The 17,109-nt window shown below is 38.8% G+C and overlaps 1 protein-coding gene across 6 annotated transcripts in view; it reads left to right on the top strand.

Moving 5' to 3' along the window:
* Positions 1 to 17,109, top strand: part of LOC117435683 (uncharacterized) — a 154,208-nt gene that overhangs the window by 45,176 nt on the left and 91,923 nt on the right. For 3 of the 6 annotated variants that reach the window (XR_009311912.1, XR_009311900.1, XR_009311906.1), the window contains one exon: positions 1,452 to 2,198. The exons of the other annotated variants lie outside the window; for them this stretch is intronic. The gene's annotated coding sequence lies outside the window, so the exon portion shown is untranslated. Of the gene's footprint in view, positions 1 to 1,451; positions 2,199 to 17,109 lie in introns of those variants that run through there. 6 annotated transcript variants of the gene reach the window in all.

The raw sequence follows: 17,109 nt of genomic DNA, 5'->3' as shown, positions 1-17,109 counted from the left end.
TAAGGGTGGATTTATTAACAAATAAAGAGATATATATAGTAGATTATTTATACAGATTTAATACAAACATTGTACAAATACTTGTTTACTTATGAGAGATCTCTGCATGTTTTAGTTATTGTTTGTATTTAACAATATACATTGTTTTTACTTTTTAAATATCAACAGTTTAATAAATCGATAACTATTCGGTGCACCTAGTGGACAATGAGATACATTTTTTTTATACTAGTGAGAGAAACGGTTGTCTCTTAGTACACATGATGCACTATTTGTACTGACTTACTTTTTTTATGTTCATGGACTTTCATGTGGGGCTTGAGTCTGACATTAACCTAATCAATCATTTTGCTCGACGAAAGCCTGCTATCGCTGTGGCACCCTTTGTGACATTTGTTTGCCCAAACTGAACAGTATTTGCAAACCCAATGGAAGTAAATAGCCAAGACATTTCACTTGTCATGTAACTTAAGATAAAACAAAGGCAGGAAGTAAGCGTTCAGGAATTCAGCTGAAGGAAGCCAATTAAACACTGTTTATACCAGTACTTGTTTTCTTATCAAGTTATGAATCATAAATAGGTTCTTTTCATTCATTTTTAACTTGGCATGTTACCCAGTTCTTTAGTTATTGCACTGGGTTATTTGATGTGATTCTTTAAAGAGAATTGGATATAAGAAAGCATTTTATTATTTCTGTGATTTGGCTTTTTGGCAGAGGTTTTTCTATTTAGCCAAGTATTCCAGAAGAAGCATTGTGTCATCTGGGAGGGGGAGGAAGAGGAGGAGGACGTCCTAAAGATCGTTTCAGGAATGATAAATTGCATTTTTGAAGCAGAAAAGATGCACTTGACTTAAGCATTGGCACAAGTGTTAAGGCAAAGCTGTTTTATGGTTTGCTTCTGGAGAATTATACAGCACAAGTTTTGACAAAAGCCTGTCACTAAATTTGTGAACCATCAATTCATGTGGTATTCATGGTAACAGCTTGAAACATTTTGTGTCTCGATCTCAGTTTGCCCACGTTTTAGGTTCTGTACTTGTTTATTTTGTTATAAAACTATACACAGTGGTTATCACATTTTCCTAGAGTGAAAATGTAATCTAACAAATGGAAGTGTAATGATAAGAAAGGAAGCACTTTCTGTTCGGCAGTTTCTTATTGAACCCAAATCTGTTAAACTTTTTAAAATTCCCTGAAAATGAAACCACATGGTCTGTGGAATGACCTCAATTCCTATAAAAAAAATGAAATCAGATTTCCTGTTTTTCTACAGAACATAAACCGTGAAACCAAAGAACCAAGTGTGCAACTTCTTTGTGAGGCACAGGCTATGGAAATGTGTACCAGTACCTTTTTCTTTCTTTTTTTTTAACAAAAATGTAGTAGTCGCCAATAGATTTTTACCCCATTTTTCTCCCAATTTGATATAGCTAATTGTATTATTTTAGGCTCAGTTCACCGCTACAACCCCCGCGCTGACTCGGGGAGCGGCGAAGACGAAGACACGCTGTCCTCTGAAACATGTGCCGTCAGCCGACTGCTTCTTTTCACTCTGCAGGCCTGCCATGCAGCCACCTCAGAGCTACAGCGTCCAAGGACAACGCTTACAGGCAAGCCCGCAGGCTCCCGGACAGTCTACAGGAGTCGCTGGTGCGTGGTGAGCCGAGGACACTATGGCCGACCTAAATCTCTCCCCACCAAGGCAACGCTCGGCCATTTGTGCGCCGCCCCTTGGGAACTCTCATCCACGGTCGGCAGTGGAATAGCCTGGACAAGAACTGGCGACCTCCAGGCTATAGGGCGCATCCTGCACTCCACGCAGAGCGCCTTTACTGGATGCGCCACTCAGGGGCCCCTCTACCAGTACCTTTTCTAAAGCATTTAAACACAGAGGCTTAAAAACTTAAAACCAATATTGCAATCTATGATTAGTTTTTTTCTTATTCTCTAGTGTGAAACATGGTGCAGTCTTGTCTGTTAGGATTATAGGAATGCCTGGTGACTTGCTGCTGTTGGCAGTTGCAAGAACTGTACTGCCACGGTAGGTTAAAACCCAGGGGACAGGCACACATTTTAGATTTAGTCATCTTGAAAACTGAGAAAACATTTTCACGTATGCACTGTATGCCGCACCAAGTAGTCTGTGAACTTTAGCATAATGTTTCTTTGTGCTGCTATTTGTTATTAAAAAAAATGTTGATGTCACATTTGGATTTTATGCTGTTTTACTTTTTGCTATTTTTAAATAAGATTATTTTTCTTTCATATTTGAATGTTGAAGTCTGATTGTCAGCAAAATTGTTAAACGGAATAAATCCAGAGTAGAACAGTATGTTTAGTTTAATTTAGTTGACAATAAAAGGACAATTATTGAATATAATAACAGTTTGCAAGATATATGCATATGTATACACTGTTCAGGATCTTTCAGCCAATCAGAGCACACGTTTTGCCTTGTGTATTCCACAACACATCACAGAGAAACAACTAGCTGGATTTTTAACTTGTATATTAATAATGAAGCTGTATATAATAGAGTTCTAGGACTGCAAGCGTTTGGTGAACGCATCAGGTACCATATTTTTGAATCTGAGAGTGTTAGCAGGGAAAAAAAAGAAGACAGCAACCCTGTCAACAAATGTTCGCTGTCCTATAACCCTTTCATACTTTCTACTCTTTAATTATTTGCAGTAGATGACAGGGTTGCTTTCTTCCATTTTTCCCTGCTAACATTTTGTATCAAACATATGGCACCTGATGCGTTCACCTCATTGAAGTTTTGTTCCCTGACTGTGAAACTGAGACTGCTGTTCAGAATCATTAGGGACACCTCATTAATCACTAGGAAGGTTTATATGATGAAACCTTGTTTGGCCAAACCAGTTTGAGCCAGGGGGGATGCTGGATGACGTTAAGTGAAGGAGCAACCTGATTATTTTATTAACAAGTTTTGTTTGGAACTTCTTTCTTTGTTTCTAAATACATATCTCATAATACTGAGACCTGAGACATTGTATAAACACAATGCTTTTTGGTAGGTAGGCCTATGTGGGGGCAAAGGGAATTGGTCAAATACAAATTACACTTGTTACTCATCTTGGCAATACTGCCAGTATCTGAAAACTGTTTTAATTTTATTTAAATCAAATTCTCCAGCAGTGCTCAGGGTGGGTTTAAAAAACCTGATTCCTACTGTACAAGAGAATTTTCATTGCTTAACACCTGGTGGATCTGTAGAGAATGTCCATTGCTTAACACCTGGTGGATCTGTAGAGAATGTCCATTGCTTAACACCTGGTGGATCTGTAGAGAATGTGCATTGCTTAACACGTGGTGGACCTGTAGAGAATGTCCATTGCTTAACACCTGGTGGATCTGTAAACACCTTTGACAGATTGTGAATTCTTTTGAGAATTGCTCCCATTTTCAGATTTTGAACTCTGAAGCTATTAAGATCGTTGGCCTGGTTAAAGCTGACCTACTGCATGTCATGGTTCATTATCTGCAGTGTCACAGGAGTGCAGATGAGCTGTCAATCTTCTGCAATATCATGACTGAGTTCTCACCTTTTGAAACGTTGGCCCTGTAGCCCGTGTGTCTGTGTGCATTTGTCCAGACCAAAACTGCTGCAGCTGCTTCTCAGCACATAGTGACTTTAAGAAATGCTTAGACAGAATTTATCCTGACAAGCTTTACATCAGAATTGTTTTTAAAGTTTGGCCCACCTTTGGTTAAGTCGCCCTTTTAGCAATACCGTGTCATGATTATTTAGTGTTTTGAGAAAGCTGATTGTTTTATTTTTCTTTCACTTGAGCAACAGCCACTGGCCATTCAAAATTCATAAAACTAAAATAACTACTTGCCCTTCAGTGGGAGACAGAAAATATTTTTTTACAATGAAGTATGTCTCAGAAAAGTACTGATTACATGTCATTCAGCAACCTTCTGAGACGCACTGATACACCTGCAAAGATATACATTATCTCGTATACATTTTGATGTTTTAACATATCAACATATAAGTACAGCATTTGTCAAAGTAACAATTATGATAGCTGTCAGCTTTGCACACAGACACTATTATGCTCTTTGTTTCTTTTTTTTATTTTTTTTTTAAATTTAGTCGTCACCAATTATTTTTACCCCGGTTTTCATCCCAATTTAGCATGCCCAATTAGTATCTGTATCCCCGGCTCACCGCTCGCAACCCCCCCGCCGACTCGGGAAACAGAGGCTGGAACACGTGTCCTCCGAAACGTGCTCCTGCCAAGCCGTCATTTTTCGCACTGCAGATCCACAGCAATGCCACCAGACCTATAGTGCCGGAGGACAACACAGATCTTATGATCTTATAGCAGCTGCATAACGATCTTATAGCAGCTGCATAGTATCTTATAGCAGCTGCATAGTAATATTAAAAAATCAATCGAATAAATAAATAAATAAAAATAAAAAGCCCAATGGGAATTTGGTCTTTTTAAAATCATTTTTATTATTTTTATTTTAGTAAATGTAACACATGGGCCACTGTCCATCACATACCTGAAAACACAAGACAGCTGAGCTGTGTTTCCATTGTCGGTTGTTTGATCTCCCATTACAGCTTGGCTTCCTGTACTTCTGCTTTTATTCATTCTGAATCTTGTTAGAGGTACCCGAGAATACTGTGGTTATTGACACGTGATTGCTTAACATGCTGTCGTAGAAAGTATCAGAGAAAGTAATTCTACATAATTACCTCTATTTGAGGAATTTGTGCCTTTCTTCATCGTGGCCTCTGAATGCCAGTTCTTGCTTGCCAAGGTAAACAACAGAATCAATCAAGCGTTTAGGAACCTCATGATTTTGTCTTACATTGTGATGTATTGTATCCCTATGTTTCTGCTCATCCCGTTGAACATCAATCTGGGTTTGTCCAAAAGCGGTGAGTGTTACAGTGGCTTACAGACATCCTAGATTGCAGTAGCCAGTGCTGTTTCATATTGCCTTTTCAGTACTGAACAAAAGACCAGCAGTGTAATTTTTTTTTAATTGACAGTTACTGGTAAGCCACAGATACCTTTCATAATTTGAATGTTGGAAGTGGCAAGTATATGAAAAAAAAATCTGCACGATTAAATTGTGAAAAAAAATAAATAAATCTGCGTTCAACTCTTTAGTTGATTAATCGGTCTAATATAGATAGATAGATAAAGTCTGTGAAACAGCATTTGAATGATGGATATGAGTTCTGGTTAAAGGTTTTGTGGAGTGATGAAGCAAACATCAAACTATTTAGTCATGCTGAAATTGTTCCAGTTCATTCAACTTCCCTTGTGCACAGCCTTCTTCAACTCATACCAAAGATTCTCAATCGGATTTAGATCGGGACTTTGACTAGGCCATTTCAGAACCTTGATTTTATTCTTCTTTAACCATTCTGAAGTAGATTTTGATGTGTGCTTTGGATCGTTGTCGTGTTGGAACGTCCAGTTGCGCTTTAAACCAAGTTTTGTAGCGGAGGGTTTCAGATGATTGGCCAGTATCTTTTGGTATGCTATGGAATCCATTTTACCATATATTGGAACTAAATTGCCATTAGAGGAAAAACAGCCCCATAGAAGGATATTACCACCTCCATGCTTGACAGTGGGTATGGTGTTCTTTTCTTTGTACGCCTCACCAGACTTTCTCCAAACGTAATGACTGTTAGCATGACCAAATAGCTCGATCTTTGTTTCATCACTCCACAAAACCTTTGACCAGAACTCATATCCATCATTCAAATGCTGTTTTGAAAACTTTAAGCGATTGTCCTTTTGTCCTTTTGTCCGTTTTCCTAAGAGTGGCTTTTTCCTTGGCCTGCGACCATTGAGACCTTCACCATGCCATACTCGACCTATGGTTAAAATGGAAACTCCAGTCCCACTTGCAGCCAACTCACTTTGAATATCTTTGGTAGTCAATCTCAGATTGTTATTAACCTTCCTCACAATTCTTCTACTTGTTCTTGGTGAAAGAACCTTCTTTCTTCCAGAAGTCTTGTACTTCTTGATAATGGAAAAAATAGTTGACATTGGGATACTCAACAGCTTGGAAATCTTCTTGTGTCCTTCTCCAGCTTTATGACAATAAATAATTTTCTGCCTAAAGGTCTTCAGATAGCTCTTTACTTTTTCCCATATTGACTTATTGGTATAACCCTTTTATACTCTCTTAAGAATGTTCACCTACAATCCAGCATTTTCTAGACTTTTCTAGAATTAGGTTCTGCATTATCATATGTAAATTTCTATCACCTTGTAGACAATACTATCATAGCATCAAAGGGTATGAATACTTTTTAATTAGCATTTTTGGAGTTTTGCAAAAAAATTGCTGAATTAAATGCAAGGCTTTTTCCAGCGAAGAAGCTGTGCAATTGGCATATGCGGCATGTTTGCCCTCCGTTCTGCCCCAGTAAACCACGTTGGGCCGGGCTAAATACAGGTGTAGCTTACAGAGGGGTTGCCCCTCGCCAGTTACCTGCAGAGAAATCGGCGGCCCAACGTGATTTAACCTGTTAAATGCAAGGCTACTTATTCAACATAGATACATAAAGAGCGAATAAGAAGCTGAGCAATTGGCATATGTAGCAAGTGTACTCGCTGTTCTGCCCCAGTAAACCACGTTGGGCCGGGCTAAATACAGGTGAAGCTTACAGAGGGTTTGCCCCTCGCCAGGTACCTGCAGAGAAATCAGCGGCCCAACGTGATTTAACCCGTTAAATGCAAGTCTACTTATTAAACATAGATACAGAAAGCGAATAAGAAGCTGAGCGATTGGCATATATGGCATGTTTGACCGCTGTTCTGCCCCAGTAAACCACGTTGGGCCGGGCTAAATACAGGTGTAGCTTGCAGAGGGGGTGCCCCTCTCTGGGTACCTGCAGAGAAATCAGCGGCCCGACGTGATTTAACCCATTAAATGCAAGGCTACTTATTCAACGTAGATACATAAAGAGCAAATAAGAAGCTGAGCAATTGGCATATGTGGCATATTTACCCACTGTTCTTCCCCAGTAAACCACGTTGGGCCGGGCTAAATACAAGTGGGGCTTGCAGAGGGGTTGCCCCTTGTCAGGTACCGGCAGAGAAATCGGCGGCCCAAAGTGATTTAACCCTTTAAATGCAAGACTTTTTCCAGCGAAGAAGCTGTGCAATTGGCATATGCGGCATGTTTGCTCTCTGTTCTGCCCCAGTAAACCATGTTGGGCCGGGCTAAATACAAGTGGGACTTGCAGGAGGGTTGCCCCTTTTCAGGTACCTACAGAGAAATCGATGGCCCAACGTAATTTAACCAATTAAATTCAAGGCTACTTCTTCAACATAGACAAATACATTTATGCACTTAAAAGCTTGTGAAAAAGAACCTGGCGAATTAGAAGCTGGCGAATAAGAAGCCAACTTCAGCCTCATGTTTTACAGTGTAAATGTATGAAAAGAAGACAGACGTAGCCATAATACAGTCAAATTTAATGTCTCTTCTGTTAATGTCACACTCTGCTTATCTCATCAAATTGAAATGTCCCGGCCCGAATATAATGCATGCTGTGACTTTGATGTTTTGTTTTTAAAATGTATTAATGATCAATGGATTGCTGAGTTTGTTGCGCTCACGTATCAGGTGGTGTCTGGAATGATCCAAATGGAGGCGTGAAATAAATATATTTATAACTTCTCTTATGCAATTATTTCAATAGCGATTAATACCCTTTGCGGTCCATTTATTCAGAGCGTCAAGTCCAATTTATTTTCACACGCACAGTTTATTTTAGACACGCTGTTTAAAAGTATTTTTTTTCACAGTAAAACAGGTTTAAAGGGCACTGCACATCAACAGGACACTCAGCACTGCATCTCCAGCCCCGCCCCACCGCTTGTTCGCTGTATTTTTCACATACCTCCTCATACGATAAATCATCTCCTGATCACTCGTTTTATCACCAAACTCCTCAATAATGCGATGCAAGTCATTATTTTATTACTATAACATCTAAAAAACTCTGCAAATGTCCGTGATATTCTTTGAGCGCTGGATGCAGAAGCAGCTATCTTGTTTGTTTATGTCCGTGTTATCTATGTGGTGGAGAATAGTAGTGAGTAGCTGGCGAGCCCATGCGACCCGGGAATCTTTTTTAAGGCGAGCAAAGCGAGGTGGGAATTATTTAAGACGAGCGCAGTGAGCTGGCATCAATAAATTAAAAGTAAGTCAGCTCATTTTTGCTGTTTAATCTACTATTTGTTAATTAAACAAGTAAAACTTCAAAGAAAAGTTTTCTGTACCTGGTATTGCCAGGCAGTCTCCCATCCAAGTACCAACCAAACACGCATATTATTTTTTTATTTATTTTTTTAGCAGACACACTTATCCAGGCCAACTTACAATTGTGACATACAATTACCCATTTATACAGTCAGGTTTTTTACTGGACCAATCTAGGTAAAGCAACAATGTGTCCCCCACATGTGATTGTACTCACAACCGTCCAGTACAAGAACAAAGTGCTCTAAGCGCTACTCCACAGATGCTGCAAGCGACGGATCACTAGTGTCTCGTTGTATAAGGCCACGGAAAATTCACGATTTCACGAATTTCACGGAAATCGTGTATTTGACTGCCTACCGTAAAAAATGTCAATATTGTTGATTTCTGGGTGAGGTATGAAATCAGATTCCGAAACATGGCAAAAATTGCACGCTGTTTTTTGTCAATTCCACCAAACTCTGTGGATGCAGAACGAGCAGTTTCTGCATATGGACAGGTTTTTACACCACAAAGACAAACCATGAGTGTTGGAACTGCAACAAGATGCATGATTATTATTTATTTCTTATTTATTTTAGTACAGCAGCAGTGTCCTCCACCTGGGATTGAACCCAAGAGTCCAGAGCCCTAACCACTACTCCACACTGCTGCCCATGCTGGCCTTCAACAAATAACTAGTTTTCTGCTCACAGGCCAGATAATTGTGTGTGTGTGTGAGTGCGTGTGTGTGTGTGTTCGAGCGAGCGTGCTTGCGTGCGAGTGCACAACACGCGAGATGGATAAAAAGTCAAGGAAGAAGAAGAATTCTACCTTAGTTTGACGACTTATATCTCATTGTGTATAAGAGGTTTGTACGTTTTTTTTTCACAGTTGATGTAAGAAAGTTTCAGACTTTTGATACTGGTACAGATGGTAATTCTAAGTGATTTAGTTTTGCCGCTGCAACATGGTAAAAACAGCTAAACTCTTTGAGCTGTATAGAGACTCTTGGTAGTTTCTCTCAATGTTCTGTGCAATTCTTATAAAGGTCGTATACAATTATTATAATAATGCTGTGTGGAAATTGCATGCATTCAGAAAAATCTGTGCATTGAACATAATTGAGGGGCATGAAAAGGGGATGGCTTGAAACATATCAAAAAAGGCATTTTTTAAAAGGCTAAGACAGTGATGAATTGATTGCAAAGGTGAATCCAATTGACACAGTTATCAAAGTTTCAAAGTCCTGTAGATGGGGGGCACATTTACTCTGAATTGCCTGTCATCTCTCAGGCATCCATTCTACAGGTCAACAGGGGCTATGCTATAGTGGTAGCCTTGTCTAAGAAAGACATATTTTTTGTGGAATAATATCTTATTTTTTCAGGAATGCACTGTAGGAGGTAATAAGCAGGGTACTGTAAAGAATGCTGTAATAAAATACAGTGCTGGATTCTTTTTACACACATACTGTAGCTACTCATTCTAAGATTGACTACATAGAGCTAAGAAAATGAACCTGCAGGGCTAAATCGATAATTTTAGATGTGGTACATCTTTTGTACTTGTATCCCAGCACCCCTGCAACTCTCAGCACTCTCTTCTGCAAGTAAACATGAGCAACTTCATGATGATGGAAAAAATGAGAATATTTTGTCAGTACTGTACTGTATCAAGTAAGAAGAAGGATACTGTAAGTGATGCAGTTATCAAATACAGCGATGGAAAGTAATGTGTTGTACAGATATAGACGCACAGTTTTTGTTTTGGAGTTCCTGTCATTTCATGGTTGAATTTCCACGTCTTTCCAAGTGTATTTTTCTGCAGTAGCCTCCTGTGCATCCAATGCAAACGAAAAAAATGGCCGCAGTTTGTATGAACACTTCAGATAGGAAAGAATTATGATGTAGAAAGGCATACATTACTGGAAGGTATTTGCACACACTTACGTATACCATGGTAACAGAATATACACACTGGCGGTCAAAATTATTGTGTCGCCAGGTAAGATGGTTTTTATTTTTTCCCATATGAGTTAAAAGTAGGACTGCTATAATCAAAGTTCGCTAAAGGGCATTAAAAAAAAAAAAAATTAATTTAGAAAAATGGCAGCCTTTTTTTCGGTATCGTAGACAAAGGGGCTCAATTAAATGTTCTCAACAGCTGGGCTATTTCTTATTTACTGTGAATGATACTTTAGCAGAGTTATGGATGTTTGTTATAAACTATGTACATTACCCTCAATAGTGTTCCAGGGAAGTATACAAAAAATGTTGAAAGCATGTTGTTTGTATTATAGTGTGTGGGCTTCCAATATGGTTAATATGCCCGCAACAACAGTAACAAAATTCAGTTCATCAAGCACTTCCAGAGTTGTTTCATGATACCCATTAGGCTTTCAAAGATACATGTTTTTTTTTTTTTTTTTTTTTTTTTTTAATTTATATATGCCCTCCCAAGAATTCCCCTCCAATATTTGCAGACGAGTATGGTTGTAACTATGCTGGTCTCACACATTTTCACTGAGGCAAAGAATCCCTTTATCTAGCGAAACAGCAGATATCTAGCCAGATCCTGTAGTCTGACATAGCAATGCAACATAATTGTACCATTGCAGGGACAGTGGCTAATTTAGCTGAGAAATTAAAATTGGAGGAAATAAATAAAATGTCAAATAAAATAAATAAGCACTATATACAAAACCTTCCTGAAGCGTACCTTCTCCTGCGTAAGAAGCTTGCTGCTGTGGCTGCTTTGGAATTAAACGATGCATTACACAAGAACAAATAACTAAATGAAAACAGTAGTTCCCCAGATTAAGTCGAAATACTTACTGAAAGGTTGAAGTGTCACTTCATGTTACTGGTAGGATCCGTCATAATTTAAGGTAACTATCAATATCATGAATAAAAAATTCAAGTGGCACTAAATAGTGAGGTCTAAAAAAACTAGTTTACAGTCCCTTAAATGTATAGTTTTAAATTGGTAAATTGGGGTAAAATCGCAAAAACAAAATATAGACTGTCAGTATACATCTTGAAATACTGCACCATCGTAGTACTTTACAGTACATATTGCATCTTTGATTTCCCATTTTTGACACATGAAGGGTAAAAATGCATAAAGGACACGTGGTCCATCAAGATTATGAGGTTTTTTCCTGATAAATGCTCTGTGACAAGGATGACAGAGGATGAGACTCAGAGACAGTGTGAAAGTTCAAAATAAAGCTTTTTAATAAACAAAAATACAAAATAAACAGGCACAAGGGCCAAACAAAAAGGTTTCAAACAGAAAATACACACAAAACAAAACTTACAAATAAAGCTTCCAGGCTGGGCGTTGCCTTCATTGGTTTAGCAAAAACGAAAAACCACACACTCTCCTAAAACTCTCTCCCCCAAATGGGAGGCTGAGGCCTCCTTTTATGCCAGGTGGCTGGGTCCTTAATTGGATAATTAATTAACCGATTGCTCCCACCTGACACAATCAACCTGGGCAGGGAGGAGAATTTAACTCCTTCCCTGCCAGTATTTCTAAGGGCAGAGCCCTGCTCTGCCACACGATCCTTTTGAAATTTCTTAATCTTGGGTACACAAAGGCAGATGTGTGCCTGCTGGCTTCTATGCCATGGCATCTGCTACTCCATGTGTTTTATGTCATTGACAAATTAGTGAAGGTGTAATCTGGTTTCAGAAAGAGAGTGCAAATGGAATTCCTGCAGTTTCATCACCTGTCTTCAGGTGAGGATCACTGTAGTGGATTGTTTGTTAAAAACCAATAGACAGTATTATGTTCAGTATGCTATTGTCCCAATCTGTTTTCACTGACTATGGCGTTGGTTTGTCAGAAGTAACAACGGATGCAAAAGAAATCTGTTTGTATGAATGAGAGTGGGGAAATCTAAAAATGTGTGAGCTGCTTGTGAAGTGAAAAAACAAAAGCTTGTAGCAAGAACGCAGGTTACTGACCGACACCCCAAAATTACCCCCGACCAAGGACATTATTGTGAATATCAAATCTCAACTGAAAAAGAAAGTTTATAACCCCACAACACTGTAGAATAAAGTGCCCTATCTGAACCCACCTGTTGCCAATAAAATGAAAAGCAGACTCCACTCCACTGAGGAAAGTAGTTTCGTAATTATAGGTAAGAATTATTTTAAATGTACAGTACATGCAATGTGAAAGTAGTGTCATTCATATCCGGTTATGGAAATGCTTAATTAAGCATATGAAAAAAAGGATTTCTCAAACACACTGCAGCATAGTGACACACAACCAGTAGAGGTGAGGCTGAAGCGGGTGTGGGCTGCCTCCTAGTTACTGTATTTGCAATGCTGATTAATGTATTTGTAGGCCCCAATATCTCATAAACTGTGATAGATCACAATGTGATATTTTTTTGTTTTATTAAAACTGTTATGGCTCCATCACTATGGCCTCTGACCTAAGATGGCTGATATGTTGAGGTAATGTGATCTTCTGGTTTTTGCAATATCAATCAATCTTTATTTTATATAACACCTTTCATAGTGGACCACCATCACAAAGCGCTTTACAAGATGCAGTAACAACAAGAAAATCTATAACACTTTAAATACAGAGAAGTGCATAATACATGAAATAGTACATTAAATACAGTGGAAAGTGCATAATACATAATACATTAAATAATAGCTGATATCAGGCTTAAAGAGCATGGAAAGCAAGAGAGAACAGGTGGGTCTTGAGAGTTGATTTAAAGTGAGCGACGGTGGGAGCATCACGCACCAAAGCTGGGAGAGAGTTCCAAAGAGTCCGAGCCATGAAGCTAAACGAACGTTCTGCAAGTGTGGTGCACTTTTGCTTGGGGATAACAAGCAGGCCAGAGTCAGAGGACCTCAGCTTGCGGGCAGGGACATAGCGGGTCAGCAGGTTGAGGAGGTACTCAGGACCTGTGTGATGAAGGACATTGTAGGTGAGCAGGAGAGTTTTGAAAATAATCCTGAACTTTACAGATAGCCAGTGCAGCTGGGCAAGGCGGGGGATGATGTGATAACGTTTTTTACATCTGGTAAGGATCCTGGCAGCGGCATTCTGAACTAGCTGCAGTCGGTTTATGGTGTGTTCCGGGAGCACCATATAGAGAGTTGCAGTAGTCGAGTCGAGAGGAGACAAATGCATGATAAGTATCTCCGCATCTGGAAGGGAAAGGTAGGGACGGACTTTGGAGATGTTTCGAAGATGGTAGAAGGAAGATTTGACCATGGAGGAGATGTGGGCATCAAAGGAGAGGTTGCTGTCAAGAAGTACACCAAGGCTTCGTACTGTGGGGGAAAGCAGCAGCAGACAGTTTCTGAGGTTCAGGACAGCTATATTTAGATTCTTAAGTTGAGTTTTAGATCCTAATATAAAGACCCAATGCTTTGAAAAATCAGCCTCATACTCAGGTCAAGAAAAAATGTATACTTTTGTTGCAGTAAAAAATAAATACCAAAGCCTTATATGTCAAACCATTTCAGGTAGTGACTTTATAAGTGCAGGATCATATTAACGCTCTATACCAGGGGTGGCCCATTCTGGTCCTGGAGAGCCACAATCCTGCAGGTTTTCTGGTCTCTTTAAATCATCAATGGCCAAAGACTTAGGAAACATGTTAGTGTTGACCAATTTTTGATTGTTGGCTTCTCTCACAAGTCTCCTTCTTGTTTGAGCGCTGAGTTTTGAGGGACAGCCTTTTCTTGGCAGTGCCTGGGTGGTGTGATGCAGCTTCCACTTCCTGATTATTGATCCAACTGTGCTCACTGGGATATCCAAACACTTGGATATTATTTTGTACCCTTTCCCTAATCTATGCATTTGTATTACTTTATCTCTAACTTCTGTAGAATGCTCTTTGGTCCTCATTTTCCTACAGATTCACAGCCTGACCAATGATCCTTCAACAGTGGGGTTTTTATCCAGAAAATGTGACAGCAACTTTAATTGTTCACAGGTGGAGGCCAATGGTAAGGTAACTGTGTCCTCGTTAGGGCAATTTCTTTCATCGGTGTAAACTGAGAGCTTCCACAGCACAGTTGAATACTTATGCAAGCAAGGTATTTCAGTTTTTTATTTTTCTTGAAAATATTTCCCAACACAAAACCAATGTCACCTTACAATAATTGATTGTGAGTTTCAGTGTTTTCAAATAAAATATCAAACAGAACAAAATTTCAATTGTAATTGAGTAATATGAGAGAATTGGTCAGGGGTTTTGCAAGGCACTGTGTGTGTGTGTGTGTGTGTGTGTGTGTGTATGTGTATATATATATATATATATATATATATATATATATATATATATATATATATATATATATATATATATATATATATATATATATATATATATATAATATATGTGTATGTATTACTGACATTGACCAGCAGTGTGGAGTAGTGGTTAGGGCTCTGGACTCTTGACCGGAGGGTTGTGGGTTCAATCCCAGGTGGACCCTGTATGTACACTGTAAAGAGCTGTAGTTGCTGGTGGATAGACTCCTTTCTGTGATTTGCTTAGACCAAATGTCTTATCTAAGCACTCCTACAGCAGAAAGAGAAAAAATCCAGTGGCTTAAAACTCAGAAGATCAATTTTTTATTCGACAAAACTGTGGCACCTGCTGTGTTTTTTAATAGATCTTGAGCATTCACCTGTGAGATGGGGATGAGGACAAAGTGAAACGAATGAAAAGTCAGTTTGATATTTTTGATTTAAGCCTTTTTGTGCAGAGTGCATGCACGAGGATATGGTTGCTGCCTCCAGAAACCTACCAGGGGGCCTTTTTACTTTACTCCATCGTTTCATGTGAGACAAAAGACTGCTCTTGAAGTACAAAGCTGTACTTTAGCTCCTTTTTATGGTACTGTGGTTATATGTAGCCACCTGGTTTGTTACTTGCATTTCTAACCAGGCAGTACATTTATTTTTCAGGTTTTGATAACAAAGGGATAGCCTTAGACAGGAATTAGCACAGACACTGCTAAACTAGGAATAACCTGCTAGGACGCTACATGTATTATTATTTAGAGGATTTATTTCAGTATGTAATAAAATGTCACGTCTTCAGATGTAGATACTGCTAACAACACAACCGCCAGACCATCAGATCAAACCTAGCAGTGCTTTAAACTGGCCATTCTTGCCACAAAAAAGGAAACATAGGCCTGCCTTTTTGTTTCCACTGTAAAACATATTCTGACTTTGTAGTGAATTATTTTATATGAAGGTCCAACATTTTTGGTTACAACAAAGTCAAGGTCTGGAGCAACATTTTCACTCTGACTCCTATCCCAGTATCCACAAACAAACACATAGCTACACAAATATAGTTACTACACATGTTGTTGTGGGTTTAAAGGAGTTTTTAGCATAACTACTAGCCTTGCTGTCTTGTTACTGCATGAGTACCTTCCTTGCCAACACTGCAGAATTGTATAACTATTCTTGTACATTTCTTTAACAGACCCAAACACCATTGTCAAAACGAAGCGCAAGAAAAAAATGAAATGAAAAATTACTTTTTTTTTTTAAATAAATGTTGATTGCACAGTTATTCCACCCCCTGTTTCTTCCCCAATTTAGTATGTCCAATTATGTGCCCTCACCGCAGGAGAGCTGAAGGTTTAGTGAAGGTCCTCCAATCCCTAGATCAAGCCAATCTCGGGCGAGACGTAATTGTAAGTGACAAATAATAAGAACTCGAGAGCGGTTGTCACCAAGCTAATGGCCTCTGGAGGATAAGGGCCAGCCCTGCAATTCACCAGGTGCCTGGCCAGTAGGGTCCACTGTAGCGTGATGAGGAGAAACAGTCCCTGCTGGTTTTGTCTCCTTAACTGGCAAACATGCGCACCACAAGTGAGCGTCTAACACAATGCAAAAGAGCCAGGCTCCTTTGCATCCGTACAGCTTTTAACCTCATCTCATCTCACTGACGGGACTGGACTGAATCCATAATGGCAGTGTATCACTCAACACTGCCCATTACATTTGTTAGTGAGACCTCAGATGCTTAGGAATTATCTGCAAATGATATTTGTTGTACACATGGTATTAAAGGTTCCACTGTGAACATCAGTGTATTATCCAATTAGCTTTTTTACAAGAGCTCTGGAAATAAGATTTATTTAAATACAATCACACTACTTACTCAACATACTGGCTTTCAATTTGGCTGCAGAGTTTCGATTACTGTTTTCTGAGAAATGCAGAGTAGTACCATGTTATTTTGGATTGAGGATCTGAATGGGACTTGGAGTGCGATGTCTTCTCATTTCAAATAAGCAATAGAAACCTTGGTAAATCAGAAGGTATTCAAAATGCTGTCAAAATATTCACAGTATGTTCTGCACTCAACATTACTACTTTTGTTGGTCACAGATAGCTAAACCTTGAAAGGTCCAAACTCACAGATTAAATTAATTTTTGTGTTCAATAAGTTTTTTTTATGCTTTTTCTTTTTATTATCACTTAAGCTGCAGTGGCTGTTTCTCATTTTTACAGATAATGTAAAGTGTAAGGGTCTGGTCTCTACATGTTTATATCGATTACTGTTTGTCTTCTAATCTCCAATGTACTTGAGTAGAAACTAGGACAGCTGCTGGATGATTAATGATAATGTACTTTTTGGATTGTACAAGGAAATATTATGGTGGGAAAACATGCATGGATGGAACCTGTTCATTTTTTAAATTAACATTACTAAACAGAGGTTCTTATTGATGAACTTGGTGTTTTTTTTAATTTTATTATTTTTTTATTATTCTTATTCCTGCTTCATAAACACATGCACAGTTGCCTCATTTTTTCATATTTGCA

Source organism: Acipenser ruthenus, chromosome 3 (assembly GCF_902713425.1).
Source record: "Acipenser ruthenus chromosome 3, fAciRut3.2 maternal haplotype, whole genome shotgun sequence".
In the NCBI taxonomy this organism is placed as follows: domain Eukaryota; kingdom Metazoa; phylum Chordata; class Actinopteri; order Acipenseriformes; family Acipenseridae; genus Acipenser; species Acipenser ruthenus.
Note: the sequence above shows the minus strand (reverse complement) of the source record. Positions and strands in the feature narration are given on the sequence as shown.